Genomic DNA, 22,165 nt, shown 5'->3' with positions numbered 1-22,165 from the left:
AATAAAATAAAAAGATTAAAATAATTAAATAATAATACTACCTTTTATTGTTGTCTTTTTATTATTTTTATTTCCTTCTACGTGACTTCACCGAAAGAGCCAAGAAGATGAAAGCGTGGGGGGTTTTTTAATATTTCTAAAAAAAAAATTGTTCACCCGGAAGCTGCACCCAAGTGAACTTTGCCCCGGGAGGAGCAGCAGGAGGAGAACACGTTCACACCCAGCGCGACCACACACACACACCGCCACCTCGACCACGATGTCCACCCCTAGGAGGCTCACGTCCACCTTCTTGTGCCTCTGCCTGGCCACCCTGGTCGGCTTGGCCTCGGTACACGGCCAAGGAACCCCACCGTCACTTGCACCCTTAGAGCAGTCCCAGGGGACAGACCCCAGCCATCCCCGTGACCAGTCCAGCGATGGCCTCGTCCTCTCCTCCTCCTCCGTTCCTCCTCTCCTCCTTCTCGGCGTCCCCACCGGGACCCAGAGCTGGCGGAGGCCGCCCCCGTGCCTGGCGCAGAGCGGCGTGGGCCGCGTCTTCAAGCGCGTCAACGCGGCCGTGGCGAGCGTCGTCTTCCTCGTGGGGAGCGTCGGCAACGCGGCGCTGCTGCTCGTCGTCTACGGGGACAAGTCGATGATGCGCGACGGGAGCAGCGTCCTCATCGCCAGCCTGCTCTGAGACCTCCTACATCGTCGTAGACATGCCCGTCAACGTGTACAAGGTGAGGAGGGGGAGGGGGGAGGACGCGCGCACGTGGTGCGGTATCAATAACAACTCGAGTTCTTAGTCACGTGCTGCTACCACGTGATGATTATGCAATTCGTGACAATATTGTCGGTGTGAGAGGGGGGGTGACGGCAATAATAATGGCATTGAAGCCACCACGGGTTGCCTTACCCCAAACAAACAAGAATGTGGATCATTGTTTTTAATGAACATTGACACAACTCTCATTGACAGTCCTCTGTCAACCCACTTTGAGAAGGGTGTTGCCTGGATGAGGGCCCTCCCCATGCCGCGTCAGCCACGCGGCCTGCTTGACCACGCCTCGCCGTGCTGGCCAGGGACAGGTTGGGGCAGGACCAGTTCAGATGTCACTTGTCACTGATGTTGACCATCGCTGGGAATTGAACTCAACTCGCCGGTTCAATATTACTGTGCGGTAACCACTGCCGCCACTACTACCACTCCACCACGCACCTCGTGTGTGACTTGATAAGTAGCAAGCTTTAAAGCGTTGAATTATATAGACTGCTTCAACATTTCGTTTGCTTCCATATGGGTGATAAACAGATGGACAGAAAATCAGCAACAATTCCCTCTGATGTATCCAGAAAAGCCCCAAGGAGTTTCAAGACTCTGTAGAACGAGCATCCTGCTTGAGGATGTTTGGCCAATCTGTGTAGCTTCTGCACGTGATGGATTCCAGAGACCACTTTGTGGACTGCCCATCTCCAGGGCGCCTCGCAGCCCCAGTGGGTTGGGAGTTTGACGAATCTCTGCGTGATCCACCAATCCCGGCCTCCAGAGCACTGCCTCACAGGCGAACACCAGCGTGTCCCCCCCCCCCCCCCCCCAGCTACAGCATGCGACGGATGTACAACCATCGTAGAGGTCGCGTGTTTTATATTTGCGCGATCTAATCCCAAAAACAATCCCCTTATGGATAATATTGGTCGCCAAAGTCTACGTGTGTGTGTGTACCTGTGTGTGTGTACCTGTGTACCTGTGTGTGTACCTGTGTGTGTGTACCTGTGTATGTGTACCTGTGCTGTGTGTGTACCTGTGTGTGTACCTGTGTGTGCCTGTGTGTGTGTACCTGTGTGTACCTGTGTGTGTGTGTACCTGTGTGTGTACCTGTGTGTGTGTGTGTACCTGTGTGTGTGTACCTGTGTGTGTGTGTACCTGTGTGTGTGTGTGTACCTGTGTGTGTGTGTACCTGTGTGTGTGTGTACCTGTGTGTGTGTGTGTGTACCTGTGTGTGTGTGTACCTGTGTGTGTGTGTGTGTACCTGTGTGTGTGTACCTGTGTGTGTGTGTACCTGTGTGTGTGTACCTGTGTGTGTGTACCTGTGTGTGTGTACCTGTGTGTGTGTGTACCTTGTGTGTACCTGTGTGTGTACCTGTGTGTGTGTACCTGTGTGTGTACCTGTGTGTGTACCTGTGTGTGTACATGTGTGTGTGTACCTGTGTGTGTACCTGTGTGTGTGTACCTGTGTGTGTGTGTACCTGTGTGTGTGTACCTGTGTGTGTACCTGTGTGTGTGTGTGTACCTCTGTGTGTGTGTGTGTGTACCTGTGTGTGTGTACCTGTGTGTGTGTGTACAACACGCTCGCGTGTCTGCAGCCGATTAGCACGCTCGGCTATGTGTGGCGTGAAAGCGGTTTAACATACGTACGTACACTTGGATACTATATACACGTAACTATATATAGACTGTCATGGTTTTTTTTCACTTTGTTGTTCTAACGTTCTGACCCCGTGCCCCTACTGGACATCTGTGAAAAAGAGCTTCATAGCTCATCGGATTCCTCCTCCAGTGTCAATACATATTCAGACTTTGTTATACAAAGAGAATATTCGCAAAAAGTTAATTGGCTAATATCCAGTTGTTATTCACTAACTTAGGAATATTCTGGCCAAAGTAAAGTGTAAAAACTGTTGTTATATAACAAATAGAAATGCATAGATGAAACGACGATGCCTCAATTACAAAAAGAAATGTTTTTACCCAGTGGCGGCTCCTGCAAAATCTCTCAGGGGGGGCAAATGTCTGGATGATTGATAAGGATAAGGTCCACCCATGCAATGGATAAATTAACAGCTTAAGCATGTAAAGGCAACTTCACTTCTTTAATATTAATGAAAAATAAAGTGACTCTTACAATACATCTTGTTTGTTTCTATACTCACTATTAAAACAAACCACTCAAGTTTATTTTATTAAAGATTCCACTAGGTGGCCACAAATTATATTGTTGGATGAAACGTGCTTGCGTATGATGACGTAAGCACGTATGATGACGTTAGCACGTATGATGACGTAAGCACGTATGATGACGTAAGCACGTTAGTGCGAGCCCTCCCGGAAGCCATAGAGAATGCATTGCAGCGCCCGCCGTTCGAAAAAAAACATCTTTGAATGTAAGTCTATGGGGCCACTCGGGGCGATTCTCAGCCGGAGTGAAATCGCCCAAAAAGAGGCGGTACTCCACAGAACGTGACATGACGCTGATTGGACTATATCCAGAGGCTGCAGTGACGGCTAGCGTGACTCTGTGGTTGAATGACATTGGTGGTGCGTCGCCCCAATCGCCCTAATGAAGAACCGCCCCTGGTTTACCCCATGATGGTGAGTCAACCGCGGTGTTGCGATGAGCAGACTCGCCACTGTCATGGGAATGTGGAATTGGCGCGTTGTTTACGTGACAAACCTTACTGGCTGTGTCGGGTGGTGGAGGGTTAGGACACAACATTTACTACTTACGCGACCCTAACACAAAAACCTTTGTTGTGATCATTAACTCGATTGACTTTTACCCCCCCCCCCAAAAAAAAGGCCTCTAAAAGTTCTGGAGACTTTTGTTGTTGAAGACGGAAGCTTGTGTTGCCTCCGAAACGTCGTGATTTCATTTATTTTTATTTTCTTTTTCACCTACGTGACTTTACCGAAAAACACCAAAGAGCATGGACCCTTGCAGTCACGAAAACTTCAAATCTAGAACTGTTGTTGTTGTTGTTGATTCTAGATTTGAAGCTTTCGTGACTGGCTGTGACGGTCCCACCTGATGACGGAGACTTGTGTTGCCTCCGAAACGTCGTGATTTTATTGTTTTATTTTTATTAATTTTTATTTCATTTTTTGCCTACATGGTGACTTTACCGAAAGAACTAAGAGTATAGTTGTTGTTGATGTTTGGGAGGACCCCAATTCATTTCCTCAATTCATTTCCAGAGAAAACCTGCGGGGTGCGTGCGGTGCGTTCTTATCTTCTCAGCTGCACGCCGAGAGCTGGCCATTCGGTGCCACCGTGTGCAAGACGGTGCCCTTCGTGCAGAAGGCCTCTCTGGGCATCAGCGCGCTGAGCCTGTGCGTGCTCAGCGGAGACAGGTGAGGAGAGACCCGGCCCGCTCGCTGTTCCCGTCACGGCTCAAATCTCGGAAGCGCTCAAAGCGCTTGTTGGCGTGAACTTTGTCTGGAGAGGCGTGTTCCTGAAGACATCGTGCTCACCGCGGAGAACTGTCACGACACGATTCCCAACGTCTTGTCTCTTCTCACAATTCAAGTTCCTAGACTCAACCCCACCCGCGCCTGCAACATGGCTTCATCCCAGAGGGTCGCAATAGCCACACTCCCTCCCGCATGGCCTTGTGGGAGCCTCGGTTACCGATAAAGTAATTTTATTTTAGTTGTTCTTCCAATTCCGTTCCGATGACGTACGTGTGCATGACATACGTGTGCATGACATACGTGTACGGAATCAGAAGAAAAATGTAAATGGGTTTAACTACCTCGCCTGGTATACAGGAAGTCGTGGGTTTGATCTCGACCCTGACGCCTGCTGCTGCTGTATATTTCCAGTTTGCATATTCTCCCCGTGGTCGTGTGTATTTTTTCTCCGAGTCCTCTGGTTTTTCCCTCCAAATTAAGACAAAAAACATGCGTTTGATTATAAATGCTATTTGGCTGCTGCTCTAAATGTCCCCACGTGATCAGCTACTTCGTTGAGCTGTCGTTTGTGGCCAGGTCGTATACAGCTGAGTGGGCCTTGCCTGGTAACATACAAATAGAATAGGAACAGTCGTAGTACATCTCCAGAGTTTACATTCCTCCTCCTCCCTCCCTCCTCCCTTCTGCTCCTTCTGTTATAAGCAGCAGGCTACAACAGTATTTTAGATAATTAAGTGACGGTGTCATTCCTTGGGTGTCACCCAGAACCTCATTTCTCACTGAATATTGTCCGACTTCCTGGTAGACTGTTGTAGATGGCACCAGCGCCGTCTAGCAGCCACAGACATAGCGATCTGTATGATGGATGTGGTGAGCCGCTGTGCTTACACATTGTTTCAGGTTGCCAAACCGGACGGACGCGGCCGAAACTAATCCCCGCTTCCCAAACATGCGGCACGTGTCAACGTGTTGATCCAGCTCGCTCCTGCGAGCGAGACCCGTCCCGCTCACTCGCGAGTTCTCGCCTCGACAAACCAACCAGCACCAACTTGGCCGCCCCCTCCTCTGCTTCAGGACCCGAAGCGATCGCCCGTTTCCCGCTCACGGCCAACACCGGTGACGATTATTTGAACCGGTCCTGGGCCTTCCTAGGTAGACTCGGCCTCAAATGAGGACGTGGTGCGGTGTGTAAACATCGCCACCGGCGAGACAACAGCCTGTTACAGGCTACACGGGTGGGGGGGGGGGTCATTGCCTTTATCTTTGGTGGCTGTGCAGGTGTAGTCGGTTGTAGTAGGTTTATTAAACGGTTCACTCAGCACAGGCCAATGTATACAACACTCGCAGGGGTATCGTCCCCTTCACCCGTCTAACAGGGAGATCCCACAATCTATGTCACAGCTAGCCTACTCCAGGTCCTCCACTCGAGAGCTAGGGAGGCTAGTGATCCAGCTCTGGCCAAGCTGGATCACGGCACCCTGAGTCACCAGACCGGCCACTTCACCCGTCTAACAGGGAGCTCCCACTGTCTCTAACCCGGCTAGCCTACTCCCAGGTCCTCCACTACAGGGCTAGGGGGAGGCTAGCTGATCCAGCTCTGGCCAAGCTGGGATCACGGCACCCTGAGTCCCCAGACCGGCTCTTACAAGAACATCGGCTCTGGGCTCTGGGGGCCACGCCACTGGCTTGCCCTGGTTGCTCCTTAGAAGCACGGCGAGCCAGGGGAGTCCCAGGGCCTATCTAGCCGGTCTTCTCTCTTCTCTGGTTTTAAGCTAAACACTGAACCCCGAGCCCACCGGCTCACCGCCTTATATAGCAACTCCCCCCAAGGGGTGGTGCCGTGGGGGATCACAGCGCCATTACAGCCCCCCAGGGCTAACCGATGCGGACGTGGATGTAAGCATCTTTCCGCGTGCAGGCACAAGCACCCCCGGTGTGTTTGTTCGCCCTCCCGTGACCCCTCTACGCAGGTACCGTGCGGTCGCGCACTGGGACCGCCTCCAGTGCGTGGGCCTCTCCCTGCTCACGGCGCTTAAAGTCCTGGCCATCTGGACGCTGTCGCTGGTGCTGGCGGTGCCCGAGCTCCTGGCCTTCGACACGCTGTCCTGGGAATACCGCAACCGGACGCTCGACACGTGCATGGTCATCCCGCAGACGAGCTTCGTGGAGGTGCGACACGGCGCGTCAAGAACGTGGCAACCACCGGCGTCGCCGTAACCGTGGGGGGGGGGGGGGCGGGGTGGTTTCGCAAACTCCGGTCGGCACAAACGGGGATGTGAATCGTCACCGAATGTTTTTTGTCCGGGTTGCTGTACTCGTACCCGGCCGCACCAGGGTCGCAAATGGGTACCCGTACCCGTATCCAGTCGTACCCGTACCCAGCCGGGTATGGGTAGGGTACGGGTATCGGGTACCCGATTGCGACCTCTGGGATGAAGCCACGTTGCAGGCTCGGGTGGGTTGATTCTAGGAACTTGAATTGTGAGAAGAGACAAGACGTTGGGAAATGAGTAACAAACGGTTACTCACCAGTGACTCACGGCCTACCCGTACCCGGCCGCACCAGGGTACGGGTAGTCGGGTATCGGGTACCGATTGCGACCTCTGACACACAGTCTGTCTTTCAGTCACTCACAGAGACAGGCAGCTAATTAGATACTCCACCAACCCTGTGCTCGGCTATCCCACGAGGAGATTTGTCGCCCCGCCTGACTCTGACGAAACCTCTTGTCTGGGCCCCTCGCAGTTTTACGCCAAAGCCAAGGACTGGTGGCTGTTCGGCTTCTACTTCTGCATGCCGCTGGCCTGCGCGGCGGTCTTCTACACGCTCACGACCGTCGAGATGCTTGGGATGAAGAAGCGAAACCTTGGCAGCGCCATCGACGAGCACCTCAAGCAGGTGTCGAACCTCGGGACCTCCCTCCGGTACCGCCGGCCCCATCGGCTGGAGGCCGAACGCTCCCCGTGGTTGTGCGGTTACGTAACCGATTTGCGGTGGCGGGCAGGAGGGGAGGGAGGGGTCCGTGACGTCGCTCTCCGACTTTGTCACTGAACGATTCGTGAAACTGCGAGATGTTGATTCGACGGATGTTTGCGTGTGTTTGCGTGTGTGTGTATGTGCGTGTGTGTGTGCGTGTGTGTGTGTGCGTGTGTATGTGCGTGTGTGTGTACTGTGTGTGTGCGTGTGTGTGTGTGTGTACGTGTCTGTGTGCGTGCGTGTGTGTGTGCGTGTGTGTGTACGTGTGTGTGTGCGTGTGTGTGTGTGCGTACGTGTGTGTGTGCATGTGTGTGTGTGTGTACGTGCGTGTGTGGCGTGCGTGTGTGTGTGTGTGTGCGTGTGTGTGTACGTGTGTGTGTGCGTGCGCGTGTGTGCGTGCGTGTGTGTACACACAGCAACGGGAGGCAGGCAAGGCGGTGTTCTGCCTGGCGGTGGTGTTTGCGCTGTGCTGGCTGCCGCTGCATCTCAGCCGCATCCTCAAGAGAACCGTCTACGACGAGATGGACCCCAACCGCTGCGAGCTGCTCAGGTGGGGGGGGCACCCCCGAACCGTCCCCCCCCCCCCCTCTCTCCCTCTCTACTCGTGCCCTCCTCGTCCCATGGGAGAATGAAGAGTCAATTGTATCGTCTTCGCGTGAATCAGAGGTCGCAAACGGGTTTTGATTCCTTACCCGTACCCATACCCGGCCGCACCAGGGTCGCAAACGGGTACCCGTACCCTACCCGTACCCGTACCCTACCCGTACCCGTACCCTACCCAGACCCTACCCGTACCCAGACCCTACCCGTACCCTACCCGTACCTTACCTGTACCCTACCCGTACCCTACCCGTACCCTACCCGTACCCTACCCGTACCCGGCCGGGTACGGGTAGGGTACGGGTATCGGGTACCCGATTGCGACCTCTGGGATGAAGCCACGTTGCAGGCGCGGGTGGGTTGATTCTAGGAACTTGAATTATGAGAAGAGACAAGTCATTGGGAAATGAGTGACACACGGTGACTCACCAGTGACTCACGGTCTACCCGTACCCGTACCCGGCCGCACCAGGGTCGCAAACGGGTACCCGTACCCGGCCGGGTACGGGTAGCCGGGTATCGGGTAGGGTACGGGTATCGGGTACCTGGTTGCGACCTCTGGCGTGAATATCGCAGCAGCAGCAGCAGTGATAATACCAATCGCAACCACCACGCCCTGCGCGTGGAACTTCTTTGGCACCGTACGTAGCCGAGCGCGCTCACCGCAGGTGCGGGGGAAGGACGACGAACTGAACGCGAAGTGTTCTTTGCGAAGAGGCGTCGTTCTCAATATACTTTGCAAACGACGCCCTTGGCAATAGAATACACTCAGCGAGTGTCAAGAGTGGGGTTTGTTTTAGGAGCGTCCTGCTCTGTCATGTTTCACCAATGCCAATGCCCCCCCACCCCCCCCCCCACTCCATCCAGCCCCGCGTTTCCTCCAGGGCGTTGTTGTGAACGTCCGACGCACCCGCTACACCCCCCCCCCCCCCGGTGGCTTGCTTCTCACACGGCCCCCTTAACGCGAACAACGGCACGTGGCCGGTGAACGAGCGCAGCTGGATCGCGTCACGGATCGTGTCACGGATCGTGTCATGCGAGCGGCGTGGTAAACGAGGGGGGGTGGATGGGACCCCCCACAAAACATCGCAGCTCAACAGCGTGGGGAGGCGGGGGGGGGGCGTCTCGCCGGACCGAGGACACTTTGCACTCATTGGCGTTGTTTGCTGTTGCGACGTTCTGTCGCGCCCCTACGGGACAGCTGCGGGGAGAGAGCTTCGTAGCTCATCGGATTCCTCCTCCAAGTCCAAATCAATATTGAGATTCTGATCCGATTGCGATCAACGCTTCACCGGCGTGTCGTTGTCACGCCGCTCGGAGCGTGGCCGTGTTCGTCGCGGTTGGGCTACGGCTGGGTTCTATGCGTGGCCCCGATGCAATGTGAAGGTCTCCTGGCTCCTGATTCACAACGGGTGTGTGCTCTGCCGCCATCACCACCACCGCCCCCTGCAGCTTCCTGCTCGTGCTGAATTACATCGGCATGAACCTGGCGACCCTCAACTCGTGCGTCAACCCCGTCGCCCTCTACGTCGTCAGCGCAAAGTTCAGGAACCGCTTCAAGGTGCGTTTGGTGGCGTCGGCCACGTTCTGTCGTCACGTTTAGATCATGGGGGGGGGTGCTTCTCAATCGCCGGCGCTCGGGAACCACGACAACAACAACAACATCAACAACAACAACAATCACCGCTGGTGCACAGGTCTGACGATCGCGTCGCACGTTCGCGTGACGAATTCCAACTGATACGGGTCTCGTGAATTGATGCGTATCTACTACGTGTTTGTATGCAAGTATGTATGTTTGCATGTGTGTACGTGAGTGGGTGTGTGTTAAGGGGAGCGGTGGTGTAGCGGTTAGTGTTAACCAGAGGTGCGGGGTAAGGACAACAAACTAAGCACAAAAAGCAGTTCTAAAGAAATGAGTTTGTCAACGTGGATAATTTAAAAGTGCGTAGCTCCAGTGGCTTCCTATTATCGGAAGAGCGTTGCAGACGGCCGCAGAAGCGCGTCTGAAAGCGCCGCGCGATGCGGTGATCCCCACCGCCGCCTGTGTTCGATGGCGAGCAGTCAGAAGCCACCGCTGCCGCTGCTGCTGCTGCTGCCGCGCTGCTGCTGCTGCTGCTGTGAGGATGATGAGCGGAGTTGGCGCGATGGGTTGACGCTTACTTGACGAGATCGGCGAAGGTGTCGCGGTTCATGTGTGGCGAGCGCTTTGCGTGCGGCGAGAGCGAATTTGACGTCGCTCGTCGCAGTGCCGACCCTCCTCGCTCCAACTCTCTCTCCTCCTCCTCGTCGTCGCCGCCGTGCACAGTCCTGCCTGTGCTGCTGCTGGGCGACAAGCAGACGGCGCTCCAGCAGAAGGCCGTGGCGGCGCCGGGCAGCCCGCTCGGCCGCAGCAACTCCCGCTCCAGCAACAGGTTCATCGTCACTTGAGCTGAGCTGGCCCCCCCCCCCCCCCCGCGGGATGTGGATGGAGGGGAGGTGGGAGAAGAGTTGCCGGGGGGGGGTGGGGGAACGGGGGCCGAAGTGAACTAGACAGCCGTGGCCACGTGGGCCAGGCGACCGGCTTGGCTGGAGGACGGTGAAAGCAAACGACGCGAGCGGCTTAGCGAGGCAATCGCGGTCGGTCGCGTGACGTGCGCTTGCACGGCTTGGTGCGACAGACAGCCAGAGAGAGGGAGCAGAGATGATGGGGGTGGAGTGTTTAAGCACTCGCTCGAGCGGAACGAGCGCGTGCCGCCATCTCGCCTAGCTGGGCTGCTTCTCCACGGCCTGGGGGGTCCCCCCTCGCTCGCTCACCCCCCTCCCTGTCTCCACCCCCCACCCCCCACCCCCCACCCGGGTCTCTCTTGCTTAGACGTCGACGTCGCAGCAACACGGCAGGGGGAGCGCTCGCTCGCCAACTGTTGATGCGACTTCATTTTATTTGTTGGCCTCCTTGATGCTTTCACTTGTCCAACTTTGGCTGTCCCTTGGCACGATCAAGCGCAGCGTACGGACGTTGACAGGATGTCGCTGGCTGGGTTCTGGCCGGCGCCGGTCTCTTTTGCAAAGTAGTCGAAAGAGCCGAAGAACCGGGGTAATGTTGCAGTGGTGGAACTTTACTTCCGTTAGCTACGTACATACAGTTGCAATCATACGTGTGTGTCACGTTTTTGTCATATAGCATCAATGGGCAGAGTTGCTTTCAAGAGGCACACAAAAAATATTGTACGTTCAAATAAACAACGTCTACGCAACATGTCTGTGAATACATGTAAATAGACATTTACTGATGGATGCGCCTGTGTGTGTGTGTTCAAACATGCCGCACACGTACACGTGGAGCAACAGCGGTGTTTTTAAATCCTTTATATTAAGTTCGCGTGCTTGCGTGCTTGCTTGCTTGCTTACGACCGTGCAAACCTTTCGGTCGTTTTTTAACCCACTTCCCGTGATCCAATCGAGCTAACATTTTGCACACAGACTCGTTGTGCGTGACAATTAATGTTCGTGAAATTTTTTTTCCAAAATTTTACACTGTTTAGGGAAAACAAATTAAATATTTAATTACCAATTGCTTAATACTGGCAGACAATCAGCTGACCCATAGGTGGCAGCCATCTCAAGCCAGAGGACGAGAGGACTCTAGCCGCCACGCATATAAAGGATTTATAGTGAAAACGTTTTTTAGGGTTAATTTTTTTAATATCGAGGTGTCGAGAGAGGGCCACACATGTGAAGGCTTACGCAGCGAGAAAGAGCGAAAGCATCGGGGTTAAGAAGAGAAGAGTGACAGAGTTAGAGAGATCGTGCAGGGGAGGAAGGGAAAACGACGTAGAACAAGAGACGGAAGAAGACAGAACAAAAGAGCTCATTCTCATGAGAGCAGATGAACAGATTATCTTAATAAGTATAACCCGTAAAAACAAAGTTTTTCACTCTAAATCCTTTATATGCGTGGCGGCTCGAGTCCTCTCGTCCTCTGGCTTGAGATGGCTGCCACCTATGGGTCAGAGATGATTGTCTGCCACCATTAAGCAATTGGTAATTAAATATTTAAAAGAAATTGCCTAAACAGTGTAAAAATGTAAAACAAAAAATTTCACGAAAATTGTCACGCACAACGAGTCTGTGTGCAAAATGTCAGCTCTATTGGATCACGGGAAGTGTGTTAAAAAACGACCGAAAGAGTTGCACGGTCGTAAGCAAGCAAGCAAGCGAACTTAATATAAAGGATTTAAAAAAGAGCTTATTCTCATGAGAGCAGATGAACAGATTATCTTAATAAGAAAGCAGTGGTTGTGTGTGTGCTGTGCGTGGTGGTGGTGGTGGGTGGTGGTTCCCCAGCTGTCCGCGTGAAAGCGAGAGAGATGAGGAGGGAGAGGGAGGGAGATGGGGCCACGGGACAGACAGACGGGCAGGTGGGGAAGCTTTCCGAGGGTCGATAAGTCACGTGACCTGACGGCTGGACGGGCTGTCACGTGACCCTCAAGCAAGAAACTCAGGATCAGGCCTGTCCCTAATGTACACTTGCAATTACAAACATCAACACACAACAACAACAACAGTCATTCGCCACTAAGTGGCGGAGACGTCACCACGACGCTTGTGCCAGGCCAAGTGCACCTTGAGGCCACGTGAAGTGTCGAACGCCCGCTGGCAGGAGGTCACGGGCAGACCCAGCAGGTGCCACGGGTCGACTGACTGAGACGAGTGGCTGATGCACCATCTGTGCCCCCTACTGTGCCAACTTGCTGTGCTTTAGCCACCCGGCGCTCCGCTCGTTGTGAGCGTCGCTCCTCCGCCCTCCGTGTTGTTGGAGGGCGACTGCCTCCAACTGCCCAGTAGCGTCCTTCACGAGCCTCCTCCACTGAGGCCGATCTTGACACCGCTGGTACCAGTCATCGGCAAGTCCACTCAGCTCCACGTCCTCCTGTACCACATCACTCCATCTCTTCTCTAGCCCATGCCGCGCCCGTCTAGCCCCCTCGATCCGGCCGAACAAAAGCTGTTTAGGCATGCGGTGGCTGGGCATGCGGGCTACATGACCCAGCCAACGCAGCCTTGCCTGCCGGAGGAGCTCACTGATGGGACTTTGCCCAGATCTTTCAAGGACTTGTGAGCTCCTCACACAATCCAGCCTGGTTAAACCCAGGATGGATCGTAGGCAGGCCAGCCTAAATGTTTCCAACCGGCGAAGATGCTCCACTAGGGGGGTCCACGTTTCGCAAGCGTAGAGAAGGGAGGGAATGACCGTGGCTGAGAAGACCTGAAGCTTCGTGCGGAGCGACAGACCAGGTAGCTTCCACACAGCGTTACGCAACCGATGAAAAGATATTGCCGCTCGACTGATTCGGAGTGAGACCTCTGCTGATAAACTGGAGCCGGTCATAAGCACGCTGCCCAGGTATGGGAAACTCTCCACTCTCTCCACAACTGCCCCATCACCAATTGGGAGTTGTGGGGGTGGAGTGTCCGATGGTACAAAATACCCAGGCAGATGTTTCGTTTTGGTGGGGCTGATGGTAAGGCCCCACCTCTTAGTGGCACGCTCCAGTCTCAGCAGCAGCGTCTCCAACTCCTCTTCTGAATGAGCAGCTATTACCAAATCATCGGCATACATAACATGGTTGACCAATAGGGAGCCATCCCTTGATCGCACCCGGGCGTCGATCAGCCTCCCATTATATCTGTACCAAATGGAAATTCCCCGGTACAGCTATGGAAGGCTTCACGAACTACGCGGTCAAAATAGATGTTAAATAATGTGGGAGCCAGAGGACATCCCTGTCGCACCCCAAGGTGTACAGGGAAAGGCTCCGACTCCCGGCCACGTAGTTTTACCCGGGCCCGCTCACCATCATGAAGGTCCTTAATGATCGTGAGCAGAGGGTCAGGGACTCCGAAAGCACGAAGAACAACCCAGAGCCCAGTCCTACTGATGGTATCATAGGCCTTGACCAGGTCAATAAAGCAGAGATGTAGGTCTTGTTGGAATTCCCTACACCTCTGCTGTAGCAGACGGACAGAAAATATGGCATCTGTGCAGGACCGCCCTTTCCTGAAACCGCATTGGGGCTCCGCAAGCCTCTCCTCAGCGTGCCTAGCAAGTAATCCTTGCCAGGACCTTACCCGGCACACTGAGGAGTGAGATGCCCCTGTAGTTGTTACAGTCGGTACGGTCCCCCTTCTTAAAGAGGGGGACCACCAGGGCATCCTTCCAGTCCTGCGGAACCCGTCCAGTGGTCCAGACTGTTGTTATGATGTCATATAGGGCAGTCTGTGCACAAACGCCACCCTCCCTCAGCATTTCGCTTGGGAGATCATCTCTGCCCGATGCCTTCCCTGGTCTCAGACTCCGGATCGCCCTCAGTACTTCCTCAACAGCTGGCACCTCAGCCAGCCACTCACAGGGGGTGACCTCTTCCAATATTTGAGGCACCGCAGCCTCAGCAGGGTTATCACCACTTTGTGCCATGATGTTTTCCTGGCTGAGAGAATTTCCCTCCCCCAGGACCTCACAGAAATGCTCAGCAAATCTGCAAACCTGTTCCTGGGGGTCGGAGATTGGATCACCGTTTTTTCCTCTAATGATGGTAATAGGTGTGGCGCTGCAGGTTACTTTTTTGATGGAGTTAAATAGTGATTTGTGATCACGGGCCACTGAGGCAGACTCCATCTCCTCAGCAACCCGCGACCACCACCCATCCTTACAGCGCCTTACGGCTCTCCGAACTTCCGAGCGAAGGCTGCGGTAAACCTCATTCTCTGACGTGGGATGCTATAGGCGATGAGAGTGGGCCTGACGCTTTTTCCCAATTAACCTGAACACCTCCTCTGTCAGCCAGGGTTTCTGGGGAGGTCTGGACCGCGTACCCAAAGCAGCCATTGCAGCTGCATGAGTCACAGTCTTAAACCTCGCCCATTTCCCCTCGACATCAGGTGGAGTGGGGGACGATGCCAACCCCAGCTGCAAGCGATGATGAAATTCTCGCTTGCAACTTTCATCAGCTAACTGAGACCAGGCCACTTTTGGTTGGAATGGGATCCTGGGTGTACACCCACCACCGGAGTGGAAGAAAGGCAGGCGCATCTTACAGATGACTAGTCGATGGTCAGAGGACAGATCAGCTCCACGGTAGGTCCTGGTGTCAAGGACATGGGTTCGCATCCGCTGGTCCGTCACTATGTAGTCCAGCAGATGTTCTTGCTTGGACCCGGCATGTATCCATGATGTTGTGTGGATGCGCCGATGCCGGAAGAGCGTGTTGGTAATTACAAGCCCATGGGCTGCACAAAAATCTAGCAGCCTCCTACCGTTATTATTGAGCTGATCTGGCCCATGCCTTCCAATCACTCCAGACCAGGTACCAGCATCATGACCAACTCGGGCATTGAAGTCACCCAACAAGATGACTCTGTCCCGAGTGGCCACTTTAGCCAGCACCTGTGACAGGAGGTCATAGAAAGAGTCTGACTCATCGGCTTTGCCTGCATCCCTCCACGGATGTTCGTCTTCGGTGGGGGCATAAGTAACCACGACCACCACTCCTCGCCTCTGGTTGATGGGGAGGCGAGCCCAAAGTATCCTGGGGCTTACAGCTTCCCACACCTCACCGCCACGCTCCCACGCCCCCTTCATTCTTTTGTTCAGAAGAGCCACACCCTGTTGTTTGGCAGTCTCCTGCCCCGAGTAGAGGACTGTCCACCCCTCATGGTGGCAGGAGCCATAACCGGTCCACCGGACCTCCTGAATGCCACAGAGATCCAGGCGGTACCGGTCCAGCTCCCGACAGAGGAGTGGCAGCCTCTCCTCCGCAGTGAGCGTTCGAACATTCCACGTGGCCATCCGCAATGGTTTTTTGTTGTTTCTGGAGGAGCCCCGAGGGTGAAAATTCAATCTCCTGGCTCCGCCAAATGGGGTTTGGCCAGGAGACGTCATAAAAGCCTGACCCCCCCGGGCCTCCGGCACAAGCTTATTTGTTACAGGTTTATGTTTAATTCGTGGTTTAGTGGTGGTTAATTGAAGGTGGAGGGGTTACCAGCCCCTCACACCCGTCCAGAGCCCCCGTTTAGCCACTGTGGTGGTCACAGACGCCATGAGGGGAGAGGCCAATGGGCATTGGACTTCCCCCCACAGCACTGCCCACGACAGTGTTGCCCGTCCGGCACCGCGAGGAGGTAGGAGGTTGTTTTGCCGGACCTTACACACACACACATGGACACACACCCACGATAGTCTATTTCCATGTTATCTCAACGTAAATCGATTCCAATAGCTTAATCAACTATAAATCGATTCCCATGTTATCCCAATAGAAATCGACTCTATAAATCCACTACAAGAATCGATTCCTAATGTTATCCCATTAAGAATCGACGCAAGTGGAGTTAATCGAACCGGGAATCGAATTTCTCTGCACCACGTGACTTGAGAAACGGAAACACGTGGGTCCCAGGTGGGTGTCATGGCGGTGCGAGAACTCTTCTCGAGACTTGGCCTACTCTTCCTCTCCCTCCTCGTCACGTGCACACGCGGTGAGCACAGCCAGAGGTGGTCGATACATCGGGTACCAGGTTGTGGTGGACGTGGGGAGCGGTGGTGCAGTGGTTAGCGCACTGTGTGTGTGTGTGGGGAGTGGTGGCACAGTGGTTAGCGCACTGTGTGTGTGGGGGGAGCGGTGGTGCAGTGGTTAGCGCACTGTGTGTGTGTGTGTGGGGAGTGGTGGTACAGTGGTTAGCGCACTGTGTGTGTGGGGGGAGTGGTGGTACAGTGGTTAGCGCACTGTGTGTGTGGGGGTGGGAGTGGTGGTGCAGTGGTTAGCGCACTGTGTGTGTGTGTGGGGAGCGGGTGGTGCAGTGGTTAGCGCACTGTGTGTGTGGGGGGAGCGGTGGTGCAGTGGTTAGCGCACTGTGTGTGTGTGTGGGGAGTAGTGGTACAGTGGTTAGCGCAGTGTGTGTGTGTGGGGAGCGGTGGTGCAGTGGTTAGCGCAGTGTGTGTGTGAGTGGGGAGTGGTGGTGCAGTGGTTAGCGCACTTTGTGTGGGGAGTGGTGGTGCAGTGGTTAGCGCACTGTGTGTGTGAGTGGGGAGTGGTGGTGCAGTGGTTAGCGCACTTTGTGTGGGGAGTGGTGGTGCAGTGGTTAGCGCACTGTGTGTGTGTGGGGAGCGGTGGGGCAGTGGTTAGCACACTGTGTGTGTGGGGGGGGAGCGGTGGTGCAGTGGTTAGCGCACTGTGTGTGTGTGTGGGGAGCGGTGGTGCAGTGGTTAGCGCACTTTGTGTGTGTGTGTGGGGAGCGGTGGTGCAGTGGTTAGTGCACTTGTGTGTGTGTGGGGAGTGGTGGTGCAGTGGTTAGCGCACTGTGTTTGTGAGTGGGGAGTGGTGGTGCAGTGGTTAGCGCAGTGTGGGGAGCGGTGGTGCAGTGGTTAGCACAGTGTGTGGGGAGCGGTGGTGCAGTGGTTAGCACACTGTGTGTGTGTGTGTGTGGGGAGCGGTGGTGCAGTGGTTAGCGCACTGTGTGTGTGTGTGGGGAGCGGTGGTGCAGTGGTTAGCGCACTGTGTGTGTGTGAGTGGGGAGCGGTGGTGCAGTGGTTAGTGCACTTTGTGTGTGTGTGGGGAGTGGTGGTGCAGTGGTTAGCGCACTGTGTTTGTGAGTGGGGGAGTGGTGGTGCAGTGGTTAGCGCAGTGTGGGGAGCGGTGGTGCAGTGGTTAGCACAGTGTGTGGGGAGCGGTGGTGCAGTGGTTAGCACACTGTGTGTGTGTGTGTGTGGGGAGCGGTGGTGCAGTGGTTAGCGCACTGTGTGTGTGTGTGGGGAGCGGTGGTGCAGTGGTTAGCGCACTGTGTGTGTGTGAGTGGGGAGCGGTGGTGCAGTGGTTAGCGCACTGGTGTGTGTGTGTGGAGTGGTGGTGCAGTGGTTAGCGCACTGTGTGTGTGTGTGGGGGGGAGCGGTGGTGCAGTGGTTAGCGCACTGTGTGGGGTGGGAGTGGTGGTGCAGTGGTTAGCGCACTGTGTGTGTGTGAGTGGGGAGCGGTGGTGCAGTGGTTAGCGCACTGTGTGTGTGTGTGGAGTGGTGGTGCAGTGGTTAGCGCACTGTGTGTGTGTGTGGGGAGCGGTGGTGCAGTGGTTAGCGCACTGTGTGTGTGTGGGGAGCGGTGGTGCAGTGGTTAGTGCACTGTGTGTGTGAGTGGTGGTGCAGTGGTTAGCGCACTGTGTGTGTGTTGGGAGCAGTGGTGCAGTGGTTAGTGCTCTGTATGTGTGTGTGTGGGGAGCGGTGGTGCAGTGGTTAGCGCACTGTATGTGTGTGTGTGGGGAGTGGTGGTGCAGTGGTTAGCGCACTGTGTGTGTGAGTGGTGGTGCAGTGGTTAGCGCACTGTGTGTGTGTGTGTGTTGGGAGCGGTGGTGCAGTGGTTAGCGCACTGTATGTGTGTGTGTGGGGAGCGGTGGTGCAGTGGTTAGCACACTGTATGTGTGTGTGTGGGGAGTGGTGGTGCAGTGGTTAGCGCACTGTGTGTGGGGAGTGGTGGGGCAGTGGTTAGCGCAGTGTGGGGAGCGGTGGTGCAGTGGTTAGCGCACACCGAGTGCCGTTTTCCCATCTCCCCAGCTGCGACTCCCCCTCTGAATGTCCGCGTGGAGTCTCGCGACCTGCTGACGCAACTCCGCTGGGACCACGACGCTGAAGTGGACGTCGCCACCAGCAGCAGCTCAAAGCTCCTGGACGTTACCTACAGGGTGGACAGCAAACTGTGAGATGCTCGCTCACTCATCCACTCGCTCACTCACTCACTCACCCACTCGCTCACCCACTCACCCACTCGCTCACCCATCCACTCACTCATCCACTCGCTCAACCACTCACTCAACCACCCATCCACTCACCCCACCCACCCACTCACCCACCCACTCACTCACTCACCCACCCACTCACTCACTCACCCACCCACTCACTCACCCACCCACCCACTCACCCACCCACCCACCCACCCACTCACTCACTCACTCACCCACCCACCCACCCACTCACCCACCCACCCACCCACTCACTCACCCACCCACCCACTCACCCACCCACCCACTCACCCACCCACCCACCCACTCACTCACCCACCCACCCACTCACTCACTCACCCACCCACCCACCCACTCACCCACTCACCCACCCACTCCTCACCACCACCTCCTCCTCCCCGTGTCTCTGTCTGTGCAGCTATGCACGAGCCCACTGGCGGACCGTCTGCGCTGCCACCACAGAGACACGGTGCGATGTCTCCTCAGCGCTGCGACATCCTGGCGACCGCTATCAACTTCGCGTCAGATCCACCGTCTTATCACCACCACCAACACCACCATCACCACCATCACCACCATCACCACCATCATCACCACCACCATCACCACCATCATCGTCACCCTGGGTCGTGGTTGAGGTGTTACCCTTGAAGACAAGTGAGTGGCATTGTCTATGTCTCTGTGTGTGTCTCTGTGTCTGTGTGTGAGTGTCTCACTCTCTGTGTCTCTGTGTGAGTTTCTCTGTGTGAGTGTCTCTGTGTGTGAGTGTCTCTGTGTGTGAGTGTCTCTGTGTGTGTCTCTGTGTCTGTGTGTGAGTGTCTCACTCTCTGTGTCTCTGTGTGAGTTTCTCTGTGTGAGTTTATCTGTGTGAGTGTCTCTGTGTGTGAGTGTCTCTGTGTGTGAGTGTCTCTGTGTGTGTCTCTGTGTCTGTGTGTGAGTATCTCACTCTCTGTGTCTCTGTGTGAGTTTCTCTGTGTGAGTGTCTCTGTGTGTGAGTGTCTCTGTGTGTGAGTGTCTCTGTGTGTGTCTCTGTGTCTGTGTGTGAGTGTCTCACTCTCTGTGTCTCTGTGTGAGTTTCTCTGTGTGAGTGTCTCTGTGTGTGAGTGTCTCTGTGTGTGAGTGTCTCTGTGTGTGTCTCTGTGTCTGTGTGTGAGTGTCTCACTCTCTGTGTCTCTGTGTGAGTTTCTCTGTGTGAGTGTCTCTGTGTGTGAGTGTCTCTGTGTGTGAGTGTCTCTGTGTGTGTCTCTGTGTCTGTGTGTGAGTGTCTCACTCTCTGTGTCTCTGTGTGAGTTTATCTGTGTGAGTGTCTCTGTGTGTGAGTGTCTCTGTGTGTGAGTGTCTCTGTGTGTGTCTCTGTGTCTGTGTGTGAGTGTCCTCACTCTCTGTGTCTCTGTGTGAGTTTCTCTGTGTGAGTGTCTCTGTGTGTGAGTGTCTCTGTGTGCGTGTGTGTCTCTGTGTGTGTGTCTCTGTGTGTGTGTCTCTGTGTGTGTGTGTCTGTGTGTGAGTGTCTCTGTGTGTCTCTGTCTGTGTGTGTCTCTGTGTGTCTCTGTGTGTGTGTCTCTGTGTGTGAGTGTCTCTTTGTGTGAGTGTCTCTGTGTGTGTCTGTGTGTGTGTCTGTGTGAGTGTGTCTCTCTGTGTGTGTGTCTGTGTGTGAGTGTCTCTCTGTGTGTGTGTCTGTGTGTGAGTGTCTCTTTGTGTGTGTGTCTGTGTGTGTGTCTCTGTGTGTGTCTCTTTGTGTGAGTGTCTTTGTGTGTCTGTGTGTGTGTCTGTGTGAGTGTGTCTCTCTGTGTGTGAGTGTCTCTTTGTGTGAGTGTCTCTGTGTGTGTGTCCCTGTGTGTGTCTGTGTGTGTGTCTCTGTGTGTGTGTATGTGTGTGTTTGTGTGAGTGTCTCTGTGTGTGTCTCTGTGTGTCTCTGTGTGTGAGTGTCTGTGTGTGTGTCTGTGTGTGTGTCTCTGTGTGTGTGTGTCTGTGTGTGAGTGTCTCTGTGTGTGTGTCTGTGTGTGAGTGTCTCTGTGTGTGTGTGTGTCTGTGTGTGTGTCTGTGTGTGTGTCTGTGTGTGTGTCTGTGTGTGTGTCTGTGTGTGTCTCAGCCGTGCTGAGTGCTCCGACTGTCACCTTGATGCTCCACAAGGATGCGACGCTGGAGGAGGGTGGTGAGGAGGGTGGTGAGGAGGGTGGTGAGGAGGGTGGTGAGGAGGGTGGTGAGGAGGGTGGTGACGAGGGTGGTGACGAGGAGGAGGAGTGTGGTAGTGAGCGTGAGGACTACAAACATGACGACAAAGATGGCTACGAGAATGACGACGACGATGACGGTGATGGCGGCGATGACGGTGATGGCGGGTGGCGACGAGGGAGAGCGGTGGGAGCTGTCCGTGCGGGTCTCCATGAGGAGCGAGTGGAAGAGGAGGATGGCGCAGAGTGACGTGCTGTACCATCTACAAGCCGAGGTCTCCACAAGGAGGGGTGTGACTAGCACGGTGAGAGTGGGTGGGTGGGTGTGTGGGTGGGTGGGTGGGTGAGTGGGTGTGTGGGTGGGTGAGTGGGTGGGTGGGTGGGTGAGTGGGTGGGTGGGTGGGTGAGTGGGTGGGTGGGTGAGTGGGTGGGTGAGTGGGTGGGTGAGTGGGTGTGTGGGTGGGTGAGTGTGGGTGTGTGTGGGTGTGTGTGAGTGGGTGGGTGGGTGAGTGGGTGGGTGGGTGAGTGGGTGGGTGGGTGAGGTGGGTGGGTGAGTGGGTGTGTGGGTGGGTGAGTGGGGTGAGTGGGTGTGTGGTAGGTGAGTGGGTGGGTGGGTGTGTGTGTGTGTGAGTGGGTGGGTGAGTGGGTGGGTGGGTGGGTGGGTGAGTGGGTGGGTGGGTGGGTGAGTGGGTGGGTGGGTGGGTGGGTGAGTGGTGGGTGAGTGGGTGGGTGAGTGGGTGAGGGGGTGAGTGGGTGTGTGGGTGGGTGGGTGAGTGGGTGGGTGTGTGGGTGGGTGGGTGGGTGAGTGGGTGGGTGGATGAGTGGGTGGGTTGGTGAGTGGGTGGGTGAGTGAGTGGGTGAGTGGGTGGATGAGTGAGTGAGTGGGTGGGTGGGTGGGTGGGTGAGTGGGTGAGTGGGTGGGTTGGTGAGTGGGTGGGTGGGTGGGTGGGTTGGTGAGTGGGTGGGGTGGGTGGGTGAGTGAGTGGGTAGGTGGGTGGGTGAGTGGGTGGGCGGGTGGGTGGGAGAGTGAGTGGGTGAGTGGGTGGGTGGTGATGCTACTACTACTGATGACGATGCTATTGCTGCTGCTGCTACTGAATGTCCAGAAATGGTTGAGTTCTGTCAGCTTCCACTTCCATGCTGAACTGGATGGATGGGTTTTGCGAGTTGAGATGATTTAGAAACGCGCTCAGTCTATCTTTGCCGTGTGGCCAGACCACCAACGTGTCATCCACGTAACCCGGCACACTGAGACCATCTGCTTGCTCCTGCCAGGAGCGCTTTGTGGGATGTCGCTACCGCCACGCGCTGCCTCAGCCTGCAGGCGCTGCTGAGTACTGCGTCCGCGTGAGAGTCGCGGCTCGCTACCCGCGGTGGAAGACAGGGAGTGGTCTCCACTGTCGTGTGTCTCCGTCCCTCCACCACACAGCGCCGTGGGTGAGTGGGTGGGTGGGTGAGTGGGTGGGTGGGTGAGTGGGTGAG

At 55.3% G+C, this 22,165-nt stretch overlaps 1 pseudogene; it reads left to right on the top strand.

Moving 5' to 3' along the window:
- Nucleotides 1-259: 259 nt before the first annotated feature.
- LOC133339950 (endothelin receptor type B-like) lies at nucleotides 260-10,178 on the top strand (annotated as a pseudogene).
- Nucleotides 10,179-22,165: the final 11,987 nt, after the last annotated feature.

Source organism: Lethenteron reissneri, unplaced genomic scaffold (genome assembly GCF_015708825.2).
Source record: "Lethenteron reissneri isolate LAM-NWPU_2019-01 unplaced genomic scaffold, ASM1570882v1 scaffold_596, whole genome shotgun sequence".
Classification (NCBI taxonomy): domain Eukaryota; kingdom Metazoa; phylum Chordata; class Hyperoartia; order Petromyzontiformes; family Petromyzontidae; genus Lethenteron; species Lethenteron reissneri.
Note: the sequence above shows the minus strand (reverse complement) of the source record. Positions and strands in the feature narration are given on the sequence as shown.